Here is a 12,149-nt window from a genome sequence, read left to right as displayed (position 1 = left end):
GGCCTCAGGCCTTCTTCAGCTTCCTGGTGCCACACAGCCACCCGGCCACCAGGCCCAGCAGCTGCCCACAGAGCCACGAGGTGTCCAGGGTGACTGCCAGCAGGAACAAGAAGACGTCCAGCAGGTACTGCTCACAACATGGCTACTGGAAGGTGTGGGGCTTGAGGTGTGTTGCATCCCCTGTCTGGAGGATGATACCCAGGTGCTGGGCAGGGGTCAGGGGGTGGGAGCGCCTGATGATGCATCCCTTACACAACCACGGCCATTGTGATGAAGGAGAGAGAGAAGTGGACCTTTATAGGCATTACAAGTCTGCAGCCCAAATGTTATCGGGTGCCTCTCATAATGTATCAGCAAAATAATTTTTTTTTGTCTAACTCCAATCTTATTTGTATTCAACAATTATATTGCTAACCAATTTTATTTCAGGTAGTCTTCTGCTAGGCAGACAAATGCTAAACACAGTAATGAATAAAATATATAGTATGTTAATGGTAAATGCTGCTAAGAAAATCACACAAGGAAGGAGATGTGAGGGCCAGATGTCAGGAGTATTAAAATTTTAGATGACATCATTCAAACGAACTCTAAAAATTTATGAATATCAGAGAAATAGGAGCACAATATTTGACGATATTAAATAGTTACTATTCATTTGGAGAAGGATCACAATGTTATTATGGTTATTTAAAAAGAGATACCTTGGCTCTTCAGATACATTCTGGGACACAGATGGAGTATTATGATGTTTTGGATTGGCTTCAGAATAAGTTGGGGCAGGGGACAGAGGCAAAGTTGAAAGTGGGTGGGAATATAAAAGAAAGAAAATTTGCCAGTTTATAATCATTGAAGCTACGTGTTGGGCATGGGGAAGTTCTGCTTTTACAAATATTAGAAATTTGTCTTTAACAACGTTTTTAAAATCTCCCACTATGATTCTAATTTTTCTTGTTGTTTCAGTTTTTGAGGTCACATCATTAGATACATACCCATTTACAGTTATAGTTTCAGGTACCACGCATTTCCAGTGAAATAACTAACCTTCATTACAAAAGTACAATCTTGTCTCTGGTAAAGCTTTTCACCTCAAGTCTGTTGGTCTGATATTATTCCTAATTATTCAGGTCTTGCTTTCCATTAGTGTTACATGACCTGTCTTTTTCTGTCCTTTTATAATCAACCCTCCTGTATCCTCATGTTCTAGATGTGCCTCTTGAAAGGGCAATCAGCTTGATGTTGTTAAGCAAGTCTGTCAATCTTTGTATTTGAACTGGAGTGTATAGGTTTATATCTACCATGTTTCTATTTCTCCCTCTTATTCTTTCTTTCCTCTCTATTTTGTCTTCCTTTAGAGCTTGGAATATTTTTTGTCATTTCATTTTCCCCCTCTAATGATTTCCGTCTTATCTCTTTTCTTGAAATAAATTATCCCAGATTCACAGCATGCCTTTACAACCTGTCAAGGTCAAAAATTAATCCATATCTTTATCTACTTCTGGGCAAGACAAGAACCCTAGAAGTTCCATTTACCCCCTCCTGACTTACATGCTATTTTTGTTACACATTTTGAGTCTGTATTTTTAACCTCAGAAAACAGTATTTTTTACTTCAAGTATATTATATGAATTTTACATAATTTAATTATAAAATTATTAATATTTAAATGTTATGTCTATCAATGCGTGCTTAGATTTGCTCATATACCTTCTCTTTGTTCTTTTTTTCTTACATCTCTGACCTTCCTTATGGGATCACTTCTTCCTAAAGTATATCCTATAGTATTTCCTTTATCAAGAATCAGCTGGTAAGAATTCTCTCCTTTTGCCTCTGGCAGTGGTTATATTTCACCCTCATTATTAAAAGATAAACTGACAGGGGAGTGGCCAGATGGCAGAGTAGGAAGACCCTGAGCTCACCTTCTCCCACAGGTACACCAAAATTACAAATATTTACAGAACAACTATTGATGAGAAAGACAGGAAGACAAGCAGAAAGTTCTTCTACAACTAAATATATAAAGAAGGAACCACAGCAAGACAGAGAGGGGTGGTGGAGACACAATATGGTCAAGACCCATATGCCCAGTGGACAACCCATCAACAGGAGGGTCATTGCAACTGCAGAGGTTCTTCCCAAGGAGCAAGGGGTCTGAGCCCCACATCAAGCTTCCCCAGCTCAGGGTTCTACACTGAGATGATGAGCCCCCAGAATGTTTGACTTTAAAGACCAGCAGGGCCTACTTTTGGGAGAGACAGAAGGCTGTGGGAAATAGAGAGTCCACTCTTTTTTCTTGGTGTTTTTTTTTTTTTTTTTTTGCGGTACGTGGGCCTCTCACTGTTGTGGCCTCTCCCATTGCGGAGCACAGGCTCCGGACGCGCAGGCTCAGCGGCCATGGCTCACGGGCCCAACTGCTCCGCGGCATGTGGGATCTTCCTGGACCAGGGCACGAACCCGTGTCCCCTGCATCGGCAGGCGGGCTCTCAACCACTGCGCCACCAGGGAAGCCTGAGACTCCACTCTTAAAAGGTGTGCACATACAATCTTACACACTTCAGGACCCAGGGCAGAAGCAGTATTTTGAAAGGATCCTAAGTCAGACCCATCTGCTGATCTTAGAGAGCCTCCCAGAGATGCAGGAGGCAACTGGAGCTCAGCCTGAGGACATAGGTACTGGCAGAAAGTCATTTTGGGGAACTCATTCTACAACAAGGACACTGGTGCTGATAAGCACCAGTTTGGAATCCTCTTTCTAGTTTATTAGCTCCAGGACCCAGCCCTGCTCACCAGCCCATCAGGAGTACTGGGATGCCTCAGGCCAAGCTGCTAGCCTGTGGGAACACAGACCTGCCCACCAGCAGGCAGGCTGCTGTAAGACCCTCTGAGCCTACAGCCACTCTGGGACCCAGCCCTACCCACCAGAGGACCCAGGAGACCTGGATCCACCCATCAGTGCACCAGCACTAGCCCCGGGACTCCCTGGACCCTGCAGCCAGCCAATGGGAAATGGCCCCACCCACTAGTGGGTTGACACCAATTCCAGGATCCCCAGGGCCCTGCAGTCAGAAACTCTGGGACCTGGCTCCACCCACCACTGGGCCAGCACTAGCCCTGGAACAAGCCTCATCTACTAGTGGGAAGACATCAACCCCAGGACCCCCTGGATCCCAGCCCCACCCACCAGCAGGCTAACATACCAAATCTGAGACCCCCAAGACCCCACAGCCAGAGACCCCAGGATTCAGCTCTGCCTACCAGTGGGCTGGCATTAGCTCCAGGACCCCCTGGGCTTCAGCCCCACCTACCAATTAGCCAGCAACAGCCCCAGAACCACTGTAGTCCTGCAGCTGACTATGTCAGGACCAAGCCCACCCACCAGCAAGACTGCACTGACCCCAGTACCCCATATATGCAGATTGCTATATATAAACCTGATGGTAACCACAAACGAAAAATATATAATAGATACACACACACACACACACACACACAAAAGCAAGAGAAAGGAATCCAAATATAACACTAAAGATAATCATCAAATTACAAAGAACGAGAGCAAACAAAGAAAGGAACAAAAAAGAACTACAAAAACAGCTTCAAAACAATTAACAAAATGGTAATAAATACATATCTATTAATAATTACATTAAAATTAAATGGACTAAGTGCTCCAATCAAAAGGCATAGAGTGGCTAAATATATATATATATATATATATATATATATGTCAAAAGGCATAGAGTGGCTAAATATATACATATATATATATATATATATATATATATATATGTCTTATGTCTACAAGATACTAACTTTAGATCTAAAGATACACACACACTGAAACTGAGGGGATGGGAAAAGGTATTCCATACAATAAAAAGAAAGCTGGAGTAGCAACACTTAGATTAGACAAAATAGACTTTAAAACAAAGACTGCAACAGGAGACAAAGAAGGACATTACATAATGATAAGGGGATCAATCCAAGAAGATATAACAATTATAAATATATATGGACCCAACATAAAAGCACCTATATACATAAAACGAATATTAACCAACATAAAGGGAGAAATTGACAGTAACACAGTAATAGTAGGGGATTTTAACACCCTATTTACACCAATGGACAGATAATCCAGACAGAAAATCAACAAGGAAAACTGGGCTTAAATTACACATTAGTCCAGATGGGCTTAATAAATGTATATAGAACATTCCATCCCAAAGCAGCAGAATACATGTTCTCTTCAAGTGCACATAGAACATTCTTCAGGATAGATCACATGCTAGGCCACAAAATAAGTCTCAGTAAATTTAAGAAGACTGAAATCATATCAAGCATCTTTTCCAACCACAATCCTATGAGACTAGAAATCAAGTATAAGAAAAAAAAATACTGCAAAAAACACAAAAACGTGGAGACTAAACAATATGCTAAAAAACTAATAAATTACTGAGGAAATCAAAAAATACCTAGAGACAAATGAAAATGAAAACACAACAATCCAAAATCTATGGGATGGAACAAAAGCAGCTCTAAGAGGGAAGTTTCTAACCATACAACCTTACCTCAGAAAAAAAGAAAAACCTCAGATAAACAACCTAACCTTACATCTAGAGGAACTAGAAAAAGTAAAAACCCAAAGTTAGTAGAAGGAAAGAAATCATAAACATCAGAGCAGAAATAAATGAAAGAGGGAATAAAAAAATAAAAAAGATCAATGAAACTAAGAGCTGGTTCTTTGAAAAAATAAACAAAATTGATAAACCTTTAGCCAGATTCATCAAGAAAAAGAGAGAAAGGGCCCAAATCAATAAAACCAGAAGTGAAAAAGGAGAAGTTATAACTGACACCACAGAAATACTAAGGATCATAAGAGATTACTATGAATAATTATACACCAATAAAATAGACAACCTAGAAGAAGACAAATTCCTAGAAATGTACAATCTCCCAAGACTGAACCAGGAAGAAATAGAAAATATGAACAGACCAATTACCAGTAATGAAGTTGAATCAGTAATAATAAAAAATCCCCCCCATAAAAAAGCTAAATTGATTATTACTTACTTTCAGCACATTGAAGATAACATTCCATCATCTTCTAGTCTCCACTTTTGTTTAACGTGAGAAATACGTTGGGAGTAACTGGGGCTTCAGGAACGTTAATCTATTTTTTCCCATGGCAGCTTTAAAGATTTTCTTTGTCATTAGAATTCCACACTTTTTCTATAATGTGTCTCTCACTTTGGCCTCTTGAATTTGTAAATTGATGTTTTTTGTCAGCTCTAGGAAATTCTCAAAAAATTTCTCATTATTTCTCCACATAATCCTTCCCTATTTTCTCTCTCCTCCCAAACAGGGGCTAGCCTATGATGACAGCTTCCCAGGGATAAATCTTTTTTTTAATCTTTTCTTTTCATATTACCCCTGTTCTATTCAGCATCAAGGCAACTTGCCACACAGACCTATGCAGGGGGCAGGGCAGGGGCAGAATTATCTCTGGTTCATCCTTAATGTAAGGATAGGACCTTTTCAGTTCCAAGGTCTTTGCTCTTGCCAATCTTGCCAGTCAGTCTGCCAAACCCTCAATCCACATTTGATGGGATCAACAAATCCCCTTAGGGCAAATGCTTTCCTCTCCTTGCCTCCCAGAGCTCCAGCTTGCATTTTGAATTTGGCCTAATGATTCCTTATTATCCTATTAGTCCTTTGATGCTTTGAAGATTGTTTTTTATATTTTATCCAGCTTCTTCAATTTGTTTTCTACTGGAAGGATAGTCTGAATGACCTAGTGTATCAGTCAGAATCCAGTGTGAAGAGAAAAGCCCAGGCCATTGTTCATCTCTTCAGTTATTTTAACAGAGAGAATTTAAAATGAAGACTTTCCACCAGATTTTGGAGAACTCCGTAACCAAATGAGAGATATTGAGGCATTACAGAGTTAGTAGCTACGGAAAGCAGCCACCACCCCTTGTGCTAAGGAAACAAAGAATGAGAATTAATAAAATTTAGAGTCTTGAAGATGGGAGTTGTGCAAAGCTTAGAAGGAGAGGGAAAGAGGGTCTTTCTTATCTGGTGTCGACGCTTTAGGAACTCAGAAGGGAAATCCACAGAGCTGAAACCCAGACCTGGAAGGGGCAGTCACATCCTGCTAGTCCTAATATCTGTGAGGGGACAAATGAGGCTAACTCCAGTAATTCGGAAGAGCTACAAACAGAAAACCACTTCTGATACTAAAACCATCACTGCCACCATGAAAAGCCATAGCTGTGGTGTTGCTGGCAGGAGCAGGGAGCAAGCAGGATGGCCCACATCCCCACCTGTCCCTGCAGCCTTCCAGTCTACCTCTGGTGTCCCCTGTTGGCAGAGTCCGAGAGGGAGGGAGCTGGGGATGCATCTGGCAGAGTGCAGCATCACAAAGCAGGGCAAAGAAAGGTGGGTTCAAAGGTGAGAAACCTCATAACTGGCCTACCTGGCCTGCCGTTTCTGGAACCAGAAATCCAGCAGACTCACTTCTGGTAGCATAGTTGTGTTAGAAAATAACTGTCTGTTATTTCCATTTCAGTGTCTTGAAAATGTAGTTTTCATGACTGTATTTGCATTTGAACATGATAGAAAGTTCAAGTACATTTTTATATTTTCAAACTATTGAATAGATAAGATTATCAAGAGAAAAAAAGAGATCTGTGGCTAATAATTGGTCCTAGGAAACTTTCTAAGTAGTCAATTTCCATAGTTTCTTAGTTTCCATATCCCAATCCATTTTGGGACCAATTAATGGAGCCATTTACCGCAACTTCAATACGCCATTTCACATTTGATCAAAAATAAATTATCAGGGCTTCCCTGGTGGCGCAGTGGTTGAGAGTCCGCTTGCCGATTCAAGGGACGCGGGTTCGTGCCCCGGTCTGGGAAGATCCCACATGCCGCGGAGCAGCTGGGCCCGTGAGCCATGGCCGCTGAGCCTGCGCGTCCGGAGCCTGTGCTCCACAACGGGAGAGGCCACAGCTGTGAGAGGCCCGCGTACCGCAAAAAAAATAAAAATAAAAAATAAAAAAATAAATTATCAGGCAAAATACTCTAAATGTGCTCACTTTTGATAGGTATGAAACATGTCAGACATGTGAGTCTTTACATATACTGTACATATAGATTTAATTAAATTTTTTAATTATGGAAAACGTCACTACAGTATTTCATTCATGTTCCTGTTCATAACACGGTGAATGATAAAGATATCCAGTAACACACAGATGTAGATATTTAATGATATGCAGGATTCTATAGCAAATAATCTGCAACTACAGTCTCATTAATGTATGGCTTTTGTTTCTTGGTGATGGGCTTAGGGATTTGTATTGTCCAAGCTTCAAGCTTCCTGCTGTCCTTCAGGACTCACATTTTCCCTGGTTTTTTTTTTTTTTTTTTTTACCCAATATCCAAAGAGGGCTTCCCTTCCCTTTTACCCTCTCCTCCCTCAGAAATGAAGCATTTCCAAGACTGTTACCTCATGCTTACCTCATGCTTACCTCATGCTTTCGTGCCCCTTTCCTGTTGTCATAGCTTTGATCTACCAAAACTCTTTTTCAGGATTTTTATGCAGAATGTAGATTTTCCTCCTTCTGAGCACAGTCTTACCTCATCCTTGGGCCTTCGGTGTCCCTGTTTTCTTTTCTGTACTATTCTTCTGGACTCACTAGCCCTCCACAAAGCTTTGTAGCAGGAGTTCAGGAGAGAGCGCTGCTAAAACTTGATGTTTAGTTTGCCACTTACGGGACGGTGTGGGTTTTATTTGCTCTTGTTGGTTGAACTGCTTTCTAGTGTAAATGGCATGGGATTCCCTGTAGTCTGTGGAGGGCAAAGCCAGGAGAAAAGCCCCTGTGGCATGCTCCATCTCCTCAATCCTGATACCTACTCCAGCATTTTACAAACCTTAGTGCCAGGCAAAGGGGAGGAGATTAGCGAAGAGTGGGGCAGGCTTAATGAGGTTGCTCAGGTTAAGTCAGGCACCCATCGATGAGTCTAAAGTCCCCATTCTCCCGCACAGGTGAGGACATTCTGTTATTAATACTTACCCCAGTCACTAGTACAAAGTCTTCTGCACAGTTTTCAGAGCCATGCTGACTGAAGATAATCCATTTGCAAGTCACGTTTTCTACAGAACTCTAAAGAAGGTAACTTTCACCCTTCTAAAACCACTAAAGCTTAGTTCCCACTCGTTTGCGGCAATAGTCCCTTGATGGACAGCACACACCTTCCTCTCTGTACTGTCGTTGGAGTTAACAGTCACAATTCCATTTCCTCTTTTCACCTGCACAGAGATCGAGGCTGGGGCTCTGTGACGGAAACCGTCCTCTGCCTCTCCCTGCCGTGGTCCCCATCACATTTAGAAAGTCACTGAGGTCAACTCTGAGCCAGATGTTTCCTCAGGTCCAGTCAGAAACTGTAACCAAGAGACGAAAGTTATTATTGTCATTATGCCCAAGACTGTTGGATGCTTTGCTGTATAAATACAGACCAGGACAAAATATCAAAGCACAGAAAATTCTTCTTCGATGAGTCAAGCATCGTGGAGGGTTTTTTGGCCCTTTGCCATGTGCATCAAACACTACAGGTTGGTGAACCCAACACCCTTACAGGTCTTTTAGTCCTCACCAGCTGCCAATGCAGAGATTTTTCACGGCTCCTCTTACAGCCTTGAGTTGTCCGGTGAAAGAATTCTAGGCAAGAGGAAGGAAGCCTCTTGGCGAGGGGAGGAGGAAAGATAATTCTGTGAAAATGTTTGCTAGCTCATATTGCCCCTTCTCCTTTTTTGTCCTCCTTGGGACATGGACATGATATCTGGAGCTGGGCAGCCATCCTGCAACCATGAGTTAAAAAGGGAGAATTATAAACATGCTCTTCCTGACATTGTAGAGCTATTGAACCAATGCCATCAGTTGTCTACTTCCTTCCCATCTACTTCTCATGTAGGAAAAATAACCCTCTTTTTGTGTAAGCCAATGACAAAAAAATGAGATCTTCTCAACTATACCTAACAGAATACATTGTAAGAATAAATTTTTTAATTGAAATCTAAAATGTCTCATCATAAGTTTTAATAATTAAATAGGATGTCATTTCCAGTCATTGCAATTATATGATTTAAAAATAAACAGTTGCATCACTGTTAAATGTATGCAGTGGGTTGTAAACACCTCAGCAGTTTGATACCACCATTCATTCTTTTTTTTTTTTTATTCATTCTTAACATAGATAATGAACTGCTCATTTTCACTGGGAAATTTTGCATCATTCCATTTTCTTCTTAAATTTTTATTTATTTTCCACTTTCCCCAGAGAATTTATTTCTAGTCTATGTATCTTTATGCTTAAAAGAATTGTATAGAGTATTCTCTTATAGCCTTAAGCATCAAAAATACGTATTCAAATTAATATTTATAATTCCTATAACAATAAGCCTCTAAGAGCCCAATATTTGTACTAAATTATCATTCTTTGTTTTAATACTTGCATTAAATTGGTTAAAGCTACATAAACATATTTCATATTTCAAAACATATAGTCACCTAACACAAACTATAAAATTTTATTGGAGACATATCTCACAATGAGATGAGGGGCTGTTTCTTCAATTCTTTTAAAATTAATTTATATGTCTGTAGATAAACATTATCTACTTCTGAAATGAGACAGTTTTGGATCAATATCTCTTAGTTACATAAACACTGAAAAACTATTCACATAAATAAGTAGCAGGAGCACTGAGTTTTGTTATGAACCACCTTGAAAATGATGTACCTTCATTCTTTGAACACCTTCAGAATAACATGCCACGTGAATATGCTATTCTCACAGCAGTCTACCATCAAAAGTTACTTTTAAAGGTCTGTCAGCTGAAAAATCACAATTAACCTTTGGATTTTGTTAAAAACAAAGAATTACAAATCATCTGAATTATAAACACTTTCTGGCTCAGTCATTAGATTTTGAATTGTTCATTTGGTACCCCTACTTTTCCACCCTGGGGCAATGTACCATGCGGACAATGGGGGTGGGTGAAGGGTGTCCATTTCTTCTGTAAAATAAGAGTCAGGGAATTGTGAAAAGTGTGGCAGGACAGAGGATCTGCCAACCAAACACAACACCTTGTCAGGCAGACCAGTTTTAGGAAACTAGAGTCAACAAAGGTGGAAATTTACCACTTCCAAACTCTGTGTCATGTAGCCCTTGGGAAATCTTCATGTACACATTATGGTGAAGGTATCCCAGCTTGAAGGCTACTGGCTTAAGCTGCTCTACTGAGGCTTCCTGCTACTGCTTGCAGTTGACTTTCTAGTAATAGTAACTCTCATCTGAGATGATATGAAGCTCGTAAATGGTCACTAAAGGAAGATGGAATAGCAAGCCTTAGCTCAATAAAATTCCATGAGATAAATTTTAAAAAGGGGAAGGAGTGAAATGAAATGAACTATTATTTGGTCTTAAGCTCTGGCACACTTTTCTGCTATGTTTTGTAGGCTTACTCATTTGTAAAATCAGTTAGAGGACAGACGCAGCTCAGCTCTCAGTAACACAAATGAGAAAGGAAGAGTTGTCACCAGGTGCCATTGTTCTCGAGGGTCTCATCTACCGTCAAGGGAGGTGGTCCTGCCACCAGGAGGTGTCCACAGCCCTTGTTTGTGGAACCTCCCTTTCTTTGTACATGTTCTAACACAAAAAGATCTCTCGAAATTCATCTTGGATTTTTTTGTTTTAATTTAATTTTATTTATTTTTTTATACGGCAGGTTCTTATTAGTAATCCATTTTATACATATTAGTGTAGACATGTCAATCCCAATCTCCCAATTCATCACACCACCACCCCCGCTCCCCGCCACTTTGTCCATGTGTTTGTTCTCTATTTCTGCCCTGCAAACTGGTTCATCTGTACCATCTTGGATTTTTAAATCAGGAAAAAAATAAAACCCGAGGGACTGAATCACCAGTGCAAGTGTTATCTGATTATTACTTACTGTTACCCTGAGATGAAATTTGTTTAAAATCCACTCTGACAGATGTCTCTAAATTTGGAACATTTCATTTAAGGACTTATAAAAAATAAAAAATAAATGATTAACTAATTTAAAGCCCAGCATGGAGAAAGGAGCCTTCCTGGATCTTAGGGGCAAAAAGAAAAAAAACCAAAACCCCACAAAATTTCTCAAGAGAATTCCTTAGCGGATCCAAGTGCCTGCTGCATGCATGTGCATGGAATCACCCTGGGTGGGAGGGATACACCAGCCAGGACCACCCTGTGGTAGGGCAGATTATTCATGGCAAAGAGGTGTCACAAGAGGGGCCAGTGGGGCTAAAATCAGCCCATCCACTCTCCAAGCCCTGTTCTCTGGCGGGAGGAGGCATCCATCACGGGGACAAGTTTTATTGCTGTTGTCTTAATTTGCACAATGGCTCTCCTCTCTCTCTGTGGTTGCCCCGGTGGTACCTGCTTCTTTCTGGTTGAATGGATTAGACACATGTATCCCGTTAAATGGCAGAAAGGAGATGAAAGAACTTGGAAAGCATAACACATGTCACATTGGTAAAAGATTTCTGTTCTTATTTTGAATGTTCACTACTCGGAAAGGTCTGCTTTCTACCCACAGGCAGTTACAGTGGGTATAAGACTGTCCCTGAGGCCACTGAGTCACCAGGTCACAGGTGAAACGTAACACCCAATCCAGCCCCTCCCTGCTGCCTTCCACATGTGACCGAGGCTCTACTATCCTCCCATTATCCACTGTCCTTTTTTTTCTTTCTAACACCTCTTCGCCACCTCCCCCACCCCCCAATTACTTGGAGTAGTAATGTACCCAGCAGGGAAGTCGGGGCTGGAGGACACTTCTTAGACATTTTATGCAGCTAGGAATGGTCACGTGACTCAGGTCTGTCTATGAGATTTCACTGGAAGTCTTTGGGTAGCTGCGGTGTCTGGGAAACCTCTTTAAGGAAGCTAACTCAGCTGGTATGAACCTGCTTTACGCCCTTTCCTTAAGTTTCCCTTTTCTTGCCTGAAATTCCAATGTGCTGACTGGATCTAAAATGACCACCTTGAAAATCAGGGTGACCTTGAGGATGAAGCCACCCACTAAGCCAGGCAGATCA

The sequence above is a fragment of the Orcinus orca genome, chromosome 3, assembly GCF_937001465.1.
Source record: "Orcinus orca chromosome 3, mOrcOrc1.1, whole genome shotgun sequence".
Lineage (NCBI taxonomy): Eukaryota > Metazoa > Chordata > Mammalia > Artiodactyla > Delphinidae > Orcinus > Orcinus orca.
This window is presented reverse-complemented; position numbering follows the sequence as displayed.